Consider the following 13,575-nt stretch of genomic DNA (forward strand, 5'->3'; position numbering starts at 1 on the left):
AACATTACATTCACAAAAGTTACAAAATAATAAAGACATTACAAATGTCATATTATGAACAAATAGTTTGAGTACAAAAGGATAAATAAATAAAAATAAATATGGGTGGATTTGCAATGGTGTTTGTTCTTCACTGGTTGCCCTTTTCTTCTGGAAACAGGTCACAAATATTGCTGCTGTGATGTCACACTGTGGTATTTCCCACTAGACATGATTGGCTGAGATTATGAGTGTGCAGGACATGCCAAGAGAAGAGTTCGGATTGGTCTGCCATACAGAAGGCTTCTGTCTATTTGAGCTCGTCAGTCTGTGTTGGTAATCTTGTCGATCCCGGCTTTCTTTAAATGTGTAGTGGAGCTGCATAAGTGTTGCTCTCCACTTTCTGGAGGATCAAGTTTTTAAATCAGTTGAATTAGAGTATGATAGCTAAAGACATGGAGGAAACACCTGTCTCTGGATTACATCTTCAAACTAAGGGCAACCATGGCATGGCATCCATGACAGGGAGAAGGCGACCATCATAAAAAGAGCTCTCTCTCACTCTCTCCAGTTCATAATTATCTCAGGGCCACATCCTTGTCTTATACAAAATAACTCTTTCTCCAGTCCTTACCTCAAGGTGTGCCAGGGGTCTCCTGTTGTGTATGGCTCCCCAGGTCGCCACTCCAATGGCCACGATTTGCCCCTCCATAGAGCCACTCCTGAGGACGTATTCCCTCACCGCCCGGCCTACATGCTTCATCACACCTGCATGGGTGCCACCTGTAATAATCCAGGCACCTATAACGAACACAGGTTAACAAGTTACAGATAAACTATGCTCCTGCACAGTCCACAGACCACAGGCCATGACAACAGGCCATGACAACAGGCCGTGACAACAATCCACAGACCATGACAACAGACCACAGACCACAGGCCATGACCACAGGCCGTGACAACAGGCCGTGACAACAATCCACAGACCATGACAACAGACCACAGGCCACAGGAAATGACAACTGACTACAAGCCATGAAAACAGACCACAGACCATGACAACAGACCACAGGCCACAGGCCATGACAACAGGCCGTGACAACAATCCACAGACCATGACAACAGACCACAGGCCACAGGCCATGACAACAAACCACAGGCCATTGACAACAGGCCATGACAACAGACTACAAGGCCATTTCAACAGACCACAGGCCATGCCAACTGACCACAGGCCACAAGCCATGACAACAAACCACAGACCACAGGCTGTGACAACAGATCTCAGACCACAAGCCATGAAAATAGACCACAGACCATGACAACAGACAATAGGCCATGCCAACAGACTACAGACCATGACAACAGACCACACGCCATGCCAATAGACGACAGACCACAGGACACGACAACAGACCACATACCATGACAACAGATCACAGACCATGACAACAGACCATGACAACAGAACACAGGTCACAGGCCATAACAATTGACCACAGGCCACGACAACAGACCACATGCCATGACAACAGACCACAGACCACAGGACATGACAACAGACCTCAGGTCATGACAATAGACAACAGACCACAGGCCATGACATCAGACCACAGGCCACAAAAATAGACCGCCGGCTACAGGCCATGACAACAGACCACTAGCCATTACAACAGACAACAGGCCATGACAACAGAGCACAGGCCACAGGCCATGACAACAGAGCACAGGCCACAGGCCATGACAACAGACCACGGACCACAGACCACAGGACATGACAACAGACCTCAGGTCATGACAACAGACCACAGGCCATGACATCAGACCACAGCCCATGACAACAGGCCACATGCCGTGACAACAGACCACAGTCCTTGACAACAGACCACATGCCACAGGCCGTGACAACAGACCACAGGCTATGACAACAGACCATAGACCATGATGACAGACCACACACCATGCCAATAGACCACAGACCACAGGCCATGACAATAGACCACATACCACACGCCACAGGATATAAAAACAAACCACATACCATGACAACAGACCACAGAACATGGCAACAGGCCATGACAAGAGAACACAGGTCACAGGCCATAACAACAGACCACAGGCCACGACAACAGACCACAGGCCATGACAGCAGACCATAGGCCATGACAACAGACCACAGACCACAGGACATGACAACAGACCACAGGACATGACAACAGACAAGAGGCAATGACAACAGACAATAGGCCATGCCAACAGACTACAGACCATGACAACAGACCACACGCCATGCCAATAGACGACAGACCACAGGACACGACAACAGACCACATACCATGACAACAGACCACAGAACATGGCAACAGGCCTTGACAACAGAACACAGGCCACAGACCATAACAACAGACCACAGACCACAACAACAGGCCACAGGCCATGACAGCAGACCATAGGCCATGACAACAGACCACAGACCACAGGACATGACAACAGACCACAGGACATGACAATAGACCAGAGCCCATGACAACGGACAACATACCAAAGACAATGACAACAGAGCACAGGCCATGAGAACAGACCACAGACCACAGGCCATGACAACAGACCACAGGCCACAAAAATAGACCGCATGACAACGGCTACAGGCCATGACAACAGACCACATACCATGACAACAGACCCCAGAACAAGGCAACAGGCCATGACAACAGAACACAGGTCACAGGCCATGACAACAGAACACAGGTCACAGGACCACAGGACATAACAACAGACCGCCGGCTACAGGCCATGGACCCACCATGACAACAACAGACCAACAGGCCATGACAGGTCACAGTCCACAGGCCATGACAAGGCCAGAACACAGACCACAGGACATGACAACAGACCACAGGACATGACAACACACCACAGGACATGACAATAGACCACAAACCAGAGGCCATGACAACAGACCACAGACCATGACAACAGACCATGACAACAGAACACAGGTCACAGGCTGTAACAATTGACCACAGGCCACGACAATAGACCACATGCCATGACAACAGACCACAGACCACAGGACATGACAACAGACCTCAGGTCATGACAATAGAGCACAGGACATGACAATAGACTAGAGACCATGACAACAGACAACATACCAAAGCCAATGACAACAGAGCACAGGCCATGACAACAGACAACAGACCACAGGCCATGACAACAGACCACAGGACATGACAATAGACCACAAACAAGAGGCCATGAGAACAGACCACAGGCCATGACAACAGACCACAGGCCTTGACAACAGACAAGAGGCCATGACAACAGACCACATGCCACAGGCCATGACAACAAACCATAGGCCATGACAACAGAACACAGGCCATTTCAACATACAACAGGCCATGACAACAGAACACAGGCCACAGGCCATGACAACAGACCACAGGCCATTTCAACATACAACAGGCCATGACAACAGGCCACAGGCCATGACAACAGACCACAGACCACAGACCACAGGACATGACAACAAACCAAAGACCACAGGCAATGACAACAGACGACAGGCATATGACAACAAACCACAGACCATGACAACAGAATACAGGCCACAGGCCATGACAACAGACCACATACCACACGCCACAGGACATGACAACAGACCACATACCATGACAACAGACCACAGAACATGGCAACAGGCCATGACAAGAGAACACAGGTCACAGGCCATAACAACACACCACAGGCCACGACAACAGACCACAGGCCATGACAGCAGACCACAGGCCATGACAACAGACCAAAGACCACAGGACATGACAATAGACCAGAGACCATGACAACAGACAACATACCAAAGACAATGACAACAGAGCACAGGCCATATCAACAGACCACAGGAAATGACAATAGACCACAAACAAAAGGCCATGACAACAGACCACAGGCCAAAGGCCATGACAACAGACCACAGAACATGGCAAAAGGCCATGACAAGAGAACACAGGTCACAGGCCATAACAACAGACCACAGGCCATGACAACAGACCACAGGCCATGACAGCAGACCACAGGCCATGACAACAGACCACAGACCACAGGACATGACAACAGACAAGAGGCCATGACAACAGAACACAGGCCACAGGCCATGACAACAGACCACAGGCCATGACAACAGACCACATGCCACAGGCCATGACAACAAACCACAGACCATGACAACAGACCACAGGCCACAACAATAGACCGCCGGCTACAGGCCATGACAACAGACCACAGGCCACAACAATAGACCGCCGGCTACAGGCCATGATAACAGACCACAAGCCATTAAAATGACAACAGACCACAGGCCATGACAACAGACCACAGACCATGACAACAGACCACAGGACATGACAATAGACCACAGACCATGACAACAGACCACAGGCCACAACAACAGACCACAGGCCACAGGCCATGACAACAGACCACAGGCCACAACAATAGACCACAGGCCATGATAACAGACCACAAGCCATTAAAACTGACAACAGGCCATGACAACAGACCACAGGACATGACAATAGACCAGAGACACAGACCACAGGCCACAACAGACCCACAGGCCATGATAACAGACCACAGCCACAACAATAGACCACCGGCTACAGGCCATGACAACAGACCACAGGCCACAACAACAGACCCACACAACATGACAACAGACCACAGGCCATAAACACAGACAACAGGCCATGACAACAGACCACAGGCCATGACAACAGACCACAGCCATGACAACAGACAACAGGCCATGACAACAGACCACAGGCCATGACATCAGACCACAGCCCATGACAACAGACCACAGGCCATGACAACAGACCACAGGCCATGACAACAGACCACAGACCATGACAACAGACAACAGGCCATGACAACAGACAACACAGGCCATGACAACAGACCACAGGCCATGACAACAGACCACCATGACAACAGAAACAGGTCACAGTCACAGGCCATAACACCACAGGCCACAGGCCATGACAACAAACCACAGACCATGACAACAGACCACAGGCCACAACAATAGACCGCCGGCTACAGGCCATGACAACACACCACAGACCACAGACCACAGGACATGACAACAGACCACATACCATGACAACAGACCACAGAACATGGCAACAGGCCATGACAAGAGAGCACAGACCAGAGGCCATGACAACACACCACAGGACATGACAATAGACCACAAACAACAGGTCATGACAAAAGACCACAGACCATGACAACAGACAAGAGGCCATGACAACAGACAAGAGGCCATGACAACAGATCACAGACCATGATAACAGACAAGAGGCCATGAAAACAGACCACAGGACATGACAACAGACCACATACCATGACAACAGACCACAGAACATGGCACGGAACACAGGTCACAGGTCACAGGCCATAACAATTGACCACAGGCCATGACATCAGACCACAGACAACAGGCCACATGACAACAGACAACAGACCACATGACAACAGCCATAGACCATGACGACAGACCACACACCATGCCAATGCCAGACCACAGACCACAGGCCATGACAATAGACCACATACCATGACACAGACCACACACAGGATGATAACAGACCACAGGCCATGACAATAGACCACATACCACACATAAGAAAACAGACCACATACCAAGACATGGAAACAGGCCATGACAAGAGAACACAGGTCACAGGCCATAACAACAGACCACAGGCCACGACAACAGACCACAAGCCATTACAACAGACAACAGGCCATGACAACAGACCACAGGCCACAGGCCATGACAACAGTCCACAGACCATGACAACAGAACACAGACCATGACAACAGAACACAGGCCACGACAACAGACAACAGAACACAGACCATGACAACAGAACACAGGCCCCTCCGCAGTGCAGGGACGTTAGTGATTGGAGCCACCTGGGCTCAGGATATTTAAACTGCTTCACAAATATCTCTCTCTCTCTCTCTCTCTCTCTCTCTCTCTCTCTCTCTCTCTCTCTCTCTCTCTCTCTCTCTCTCTCTCTCTCATTCACACACACAGATGTACGCATCCCTGCACTTTACATACACCTTACATTATGACACTTTCACACCTCATTCCTTTTTCTTTGCTTAAAGTCAACAGTTTTGGTTTACAATAAAGAGCCTTTTTGATTTGGACCCATTACAGTTAGCCTATAAGGCCTGACCTTGGTGAACATGGTGGCTAGTCACCTTCAACGTGCTAAATCATATCATCACATTTTATTTATTGATTTTAGTTCAGCTTTCAATACAATGCAAATCCACACACTGCTGGACCTGAACGTCAACGGAGTCCTGGTAGGTTGGATCAAGGACTTTATAATTGACAGCCCACAGAGGGTGTGTCTTCTCTCTGATGAACTGACCTGAACACAGGGGCCCCCAGGGACTGTCCTCTCTCTGATGAACTGACCTGAACACAGGGGCCCCCAGGGACGTGTCCTCTCTCTGATGAACTGACCCTGAACACAGGGGCCCCAGGGACGTGTCCTCTCTCTGATGAACTGACCTGAACACAGGGGCCCCCAGGGGTGTGTCTTCTCTCTGATGAACTGACCTGAACACAGGGGCCCCCAGGGGACAGTGTCTTCTCTCTGATGAACTGACCTGAACACAGGGGCCCCCCAGGGACGTGTCCTCTCTCTGATGAACTGACCTGAACACAGGGGCCCCCCAGGGACGTGTCCTCTCTCTGATGAACTGACCCTGAACACAGGGGCCCCCCAGGGACGTGTCCTCTCTCTGATGAACTGACCCTGAACACAGGGGCCCCCAGGGGTGTGTCCTCTCTCTGATGAACTGACCTGAACACAGGGGCCCCCCAGGGACGTGTCCTCTCTCTGATGAACTGACCTGAACACAGGGGCCCCCAGGGACGTGTCCTCTCTCTGATGAACTGACCCTGAACACAGGGGCCCCCAGGGGTGTGTCCTCTCTCTGATGAACTGACCTGAACACAGGGGCCCCCCAGGGACGTGTCCTCTCTCTGATGAACTGACCCTGAACACAGGGGCCCCCAGGGGTGTGTCCTCTCTCTGATGAACTGACCTGAACACAGGGGCCCCCAGGGGTGTGTCTTCTCTCTGATGAACTGACCCTGAAAACATGGGCCCCCCAGGGACGTGTCCTCTCTCTGATGAACTGACCTGAACACAGGGGCCCCCAGGGACGTGTCTCTCTGATGAACTGACCCTGAACACAGGGGCCCCCAGGGACGTGTCCTCTCTGATGAACTGACCTGAACACAGGGGCCCCCAGGGACGTGTCCTCTCTCTGATGAACTGACCTGAACACAGGGGCCCCCAGGGACGTGTCCTCTCTGATCTGATGAACTGACCCTGATGAAACACAGGGGCCCCCAGGGACGTGTCCTCTCTCTGATGAACTGACCTGAACACAGGGGCCCCCAGGGACGTGTCCTCTCTCTGATGAACTGACCTGAACACAGGGGCCCCCAGGGGTGTGTCCTCTCTCTGATGAACTGACCCTGAACACAGGGGCCCCCAGGGACGTGTCCTCTCTCTGATGAACTGACCTGAACACAGGGGCCCCCCAGGGGTGTGTCCTCTCTCTGATGAACTGACCTGAACACAGGGGCCCCCCAGGGGTGTGTCCTCTCTCTGATGAACTGACCCTGAAAACAGGGGGCCCCCGGGGGTGTGTCCTTTCACTGTTGTTCTCTATCTACACTAATGAGATTAATATCCGAGGAAACAATGTGAGCCTTTTTAAGTACGTGGATGACATGGCTCTGGTAGGACTCTTTATTAAAGATGCTACGTCAGATGGGGACAGCGATTTTAAAAGAGGCCATAAGAACAGACCATAACAACAGGCCACAGGCCATGACAACAGCTACTGACAAAAAACTAAAGTTGCTTCTGCAACAGTACAGCTTCTGTCTAGGTGTGCCCAGAGCAGGGCTCGAACCAGGGACATCCTACACACAACAGTATTCGCCACCCAAAAGCAACAGAAGACAGAACCAAAAGTCTGCTACCGGGAAGATAATACGTTCAGGCTTACTGCACCTATAAGGCCAAGAGGTCAACATGTAAGTGATACTTGCAAGAGCAGTGTGAAGTTTTTGATTTTCTTTGAGGCTTACTGTGGCATAAACTAAATACAATTCCGATCAAATATTGCAGGACCTATCTTGTACCTGTAGTTTAGAGTCAGGCAGTCAGGCGAGTCTGTTTTTACTTGTCGTCAGGTCAGTACTGTACCTGTAGTCTGTGCCACTTTAATGAGGCCCTGCGGAATAGTGCTGTGAGGTGAGGTTTCATGTAGAAGTTCTTGGCTCCTCCGGTGACAGAGATGAGCAGGTTGGGAGGAGGGAGCTTCCACTGTTCTGTCAGCAGCTGGTACAGCAGGTCTGGAGAAGTGTCTGAGGAGACGCGCACGTACTGGAGGATACACAGAACGGCACAGACGACAGACAGACATCAGACAGACCGACAGAGAGACAGACAGACACAGAACGGCACAGACAGCAGACAGACATACAGACACAGACAGACAGGCAGCAGACCGACACAGACAGACAGACAGACAGACAGACAGACAGACAGACAGACAGACAGACAGACAGACATATCCATGTATTAACACACAAAATAACACAATGAATAAATCTTAACAAGGATTGACAGAAAATCAGATATTTATACCTTGCCAATCTTCTGTCCAAGGCCACCGAACCAGATGTCTCCATAAGCGTCAGTAGGGACCTCGTGTACATGTCTGTGTCTGTCCCATGTCTCTCCCAGGTAGTTCTCAGGTTTGATAGAGTCATCAACATGGTGGATCCTCTGGTAACCACACTTACAGATCCCCTTACTGTGGCAGGCAAACAGTACAACAAAAAATCATTTGACAACAAGTCATGAGATAAACAGTAATTAAAAAAGAGGTAATTAGAGAAACAGTCATTATACAACCACTCATTAAAAAACAGTCATTATAGAACACATCATGACAGAACCAGTCATTCTAGAAGCAGTCATTTGAGAACTAGTCAATAGAGAAACAGTCATCAGAGAACCAGTCATTAGAGAACCAGTCATTATAGAACACGTGATGATAGAACCAGTCATTATAGAACTTGTCATTATAGAATCAGTCATTAAAGAACCAGTCACTATAGAAATAGTCAATATAGAAACCATAATTCGTGAACCATTAATTAGAGAACCAGTCATTATAGAACCAGTCATTATAGAACTAGTCAATATAGAACTAGTCAGTAGAGAAACAGTCATTATAGAACTAGTCGTTATAGAACCAGTCATTAAGCAGTGAGTAAAACAAACTTAGGGAGGAGGCTTCTGATGTTGACATGTATGAAACCAAGGCTTTTCCATTACAGAAGTCAACAAATGAGAGCACCTGGGGACACACAGGCCCTGGATTTATCTCCACATCACCCGGGGAACAGAGGAAGAGTAGGATGAGGGTACGGCTAAAGGCTATCAAAACTGGTCGTCTCGTGTGTTGGGGACAGAGAATAAAAGGAGCAGATTTCTGGACATGGTAGAATAGATTCAGCGCATAATGTGCAGACAGGGGTATGGTGGGGTGCGGGTATAGTGGAGGTAAGCCCAGGCACTGAGTGATGACAAGAGAGGTTGCATCTTTGGACGTGCTGGTTATACTGGGCGAGGTCACCGCATGTGTGGGGTGGGACAAAGGAGGAATCTGAAGCATGTAGACTGGGACTAGGGGCTCCACTGTGAACTAAAACAATGATAACTATCCTAAACAACAGTATACAAGGCATATTGACATTTGAGAGAGACGTAAAGCGAGGCATAAAGCAATCACAGGTGTTGATTGGGAGAGCTAGCTAAGACAACAACGGGTAAAATGGCAGTGAATGGGCAGAAAGGGTCGGTTAACTACACACAGAGCCTGAGTTCGCGGCTGGGGCCGACAGATAAACAAGGAATAAACAGAAAGGAGTACCGTGATTAATGAACAGTCCAGTAGGCATCAGCTATGTAGCCAAATGATCATAGGGTCCAGTGAACAGCAATAGATGGAGCAGGGAAGCCGCGGCGTAGTCGTTACTATGCTAGCATGTGGGAGACACGGCGTTTAATTAGAAGCGTCTGCTCCGATGTCTGGCAACGGCCGGTTGAGGGCACAATGGATGGACTTACGTCTGCGGACCAGTCGTGATGGTACGGCGGGCGTTGTGTTGACAGAGGGGCCGGGCCAGATGACGAAAGAGGTATTGTAGTTGTAGTAATTTAGTTTACTAGATGCGCCTGGCTCACGGCTAACTGGTGCTAGCTTCAGGGCAGGAGCGTTAGCCACTATAGCCACTCGGTAGCAGCTAGCTAGCAGCGATGAGCCGCTGCAAAGGTCCAGAGCTTACGGCAAGTATCTGGTGGAGTAGCCGTGTTCGGGAGGCATCGGCTGGGTAGCCGGGTGATCACAGAGTTGGCTGGGAGGTGGGCCTGGCTCATTTTTATTTTTATTTTTTTATTTCACCTTTATTTAACCAGATAGGCTAGTTGAGAACAAGTTCTCATTTGCAACTGCGACCTGGCCAAGATAAAGCATAGCAGTGTGAACAGACAACACAGAGTTACACATGGAGTAAACAATTAACGAGTCAATAACACAGTACAAAAAAAGGGGAGTCTATATATATTGTGTGCAAAAGGCATGAGGAGGTAGGCGAATAATTACAATTTTGCAGATTAGCACTGGAGTGATAAATGAGCAGATGGTCATCTACAGGTAGAGATATTGGTGTGCAAAAGAGCAGAAAAGTAAATAAATAAAAACAGTATGGGGATGAGGTAGGTGAAAATGGGTGGGCTATTTACCAATAGACTATGTACAGCTGCAGCGATCGGTTAGCTGCTCAGATAGCAGATGTTTGAAGTTGGTGAGGGAGATAAAAGTCTCCAACTTCAGGGATTTTTGCAATTCGTTCCAGTCACAGGCAGCAGAGTACTGGAACGAAAGGCGGCCAAATGAGGTGTTGGCTTTAGGGATGATCAGTGAGATACACCTGCTGGAGCGCGTGCTACGGGTGGGTGTTGCCATCGTGACCAGTGAACTGAGAAAAGGCGGAGCTTTACCTAGCATGGACTTGTAGATGACCTGGAGCCAGTGGGTCTGGCGACGAATATGTAGCGAGGGCCAGCCGACTAGAGCATACAAGTCGCAGTTGTGGGTGGCATAAGGTGCTTTAGTGACAAAACGGATGGCACTGTGATAAACTGCATCCAGTTTGCTGAGTAGAGTGTTGGAGGCAATTTTGTAGATGACATCGCCGAAGTCGAGAATCGGTAGGATAGTCAGTTTTACGAGGGTAAGTTTGGCGGCGTGAGTGAAGGAGGCTTTGTTGCGGAATAGAAAGCCGACTCTTGATTTGATTTTCGATTGGAGATGTTTGATATGAGTCTGGAAGGAGAGTTTACAGTCTAGCCAGACACCTAGGTACTTATAGGTGTCCACATATTCAAGGTCGGAACCATCCAGGGTGGTGATGCTCGTCGGGCATGCGGGTGCAAGCAGCGATCGGTTGAAAAGCATGCATTTGGTTTTACTAGCGTTTAAGAGCAGTTGGAGGCCACGGAAGGAGTGTTGTATGGCATTGAAGCTCGTTTGGAGGTTAGATAGCACAGTGTCCAAGGACGGGCCGGAAGTATATAGAATGGTGTCGTCTGCGTAGAGGTGGATCAGGGAATCGCCCGCAGCAAGAGCAACATCATTGATATATACAGAGAAAAGAGTCGGCTCGAGAATTGAACCCTGTGGCACCCCCATAGAGACTGCCAGAGGACCGGACAGCATGCCCTCTGATTTGACACACTGAACTCTGTCTGCAAATTAATTGGTGAACCAGGCAAGGCAGTCATCCGAAAAACAGAGGCTACTGAGTCTGCCGATAAGAATATGATGATTGACAGAGTCGAAAGCCTTGGCAAGGTCGATGAAGACGGCTGCACAGTACTGTCTTTTATCGATGGCGGTTATGATGTCGTTTAGTACCTTGAGTGTGGCTGAGGTGCACCCGTGACCGGCTCAGAAACCAGATTGCACAGCGGAGAAGATACGGTGGAATTCGAGATGGTCAGTGACCTGTTTGTTGACTTGGCTTTCGAAGACCTTAGATAGGCAGGGCAGGATGGATATAGGTCTGTAACAGTTTGGGTCCAGGGTGTCTCCCCCTTTGAAGAGGGGGATGACTGCGGCAGCTTTCCAATCCTTGGAGATCTCAGATGATATGAAAGAGAGGTTGAACAGGCTGGTAATAGGGGTTGCGACAATGGCGGCGGATAGTTTCAGAAATAGAGGGTCCAGATTGTCAAGCCCAGCTGATTTGTACGGGTCCAGGTTTTGCAGCTCTTTCAGAACATCTGCTATCTGGATTTGGGTAAAGGAGAACCTGGAAGGGCTTGGGCGAGAAGCTGCGGTGGGGGCGGAGGTGTTGGCTGAGGTTGGAGTAGCCAGGCGGAAGGCATGGCCAGCCATTGAGAAATGCTTGTTGAAGTTTTCGATAATCATGGATTTATCGGTGGTGACCGTGTTACCTAGCCTCAGTGCAGTGGGCAGCTGGGAGGAGGTGCTCTTGTTCTCCATGGACTTCACAGTGTCCCAGAACTTTTTGGAGTTGGAGCTACAGGATGCAAACTTCTGCCTGAAGAAGCTGGCCTTAGCTTTCCTGACTGACTGCGTGTATTGGTTCCGGACTTCCCTGAACAGTTGCAGTCAGGTCTGGAGTGAACCAAGGGCTGTATCTGTTCTTGGTTCTGCATTTTTTGAACGGAGCATGCTTATCTAAAATGGTGAGAAAGTTACTTTTAAAGAATGACCAGGCATCCTCAACTGACGGGAAGAGGTCAATGTCCTTCCAGGATACCCGGGCCAGGTCGATTAGGAAGGCCTGTTCACAGAAGTGTTTTAGGGAGCGTTTGACAGTGATGAGGGGTGGTCGTTTGACTGCGTCTCCGTAGCGGATACAGGCAATGAGGCAGTGATCGCTGAGATCCTGGTTGAAGACAGCGGAGGTGTATCTGGAGGGCCAGTTGGTCAGGATGACGTCTATGAGGGTGCCCTTGTTTACAGAGTTAGGGTTGTACCTGGTGGGTTCCTTGATGATTTGTGTGAGATTGAGGGCATCTAGCTTAGATTGTAGGACTGCCGGGGTGTTAACATATCCCAGTTTAGGTCACCTAAAAGTACAAACTCTGAAGCTAGATGGGGGGCGATCAATTCACAAATGGTGTCCAGGGCACAGCTGGGAGCTGAGGGGGGTAAGTAGCAGGCGGCAACAGTGAGAGACTTATTTCTGGAGAGAGTAATTTTCAAAATTTGTAGTTCGAACTGTTTGGGAACGGACCTGGAAAGTATGACGTGGCTAGCTTAGGGGCTGGGTCACTCGGTGGCAGCTAGCTAGCTGTGATGATCAGAATTAATGGTCCAGGGTTTACGGCAGGAATCCGGTGTTATAGTGGAGAAAACAGTCCGAAGCTGTTAGGTATTATC

General features: G+C 49.5%; 2 pseudogenes; one reads left to right on the plus strand and one right to left on the minus strand.

Annotated features, from left to right (window-relative positions):
- Window positions 1–13,575, plus strand: part of LOC135547713 (protein FAM124A-like) — a 622,546-nt pseudogene that overhangs the window by 231,526 nt on the left and 377,445 nt on the right.
- LOC135547771 (transient receptor potential cation channel subfamily M member 2-like) overlaps window positions 1–13,575 on the minus strand; it is a 52,611-nt pseudogene that overhangs the window by 22,497 nt on the left and 16,539 nt on the right.

This window comes from Oncorhynchus masou, chromosome 10 (assembly GCF_036934945.1).
Source record: "Oncorhynchus masou masou isolate Uvic2021 chromosome 10, UVic_Omas_1.1, whole genome shotgun sequence".
NCBI lineage: Eukaryota > Metazoa > Chordata > Actinopteri > Salmoniformes > Salmonidae > Oncorhynchus > Oncorhynchus masou.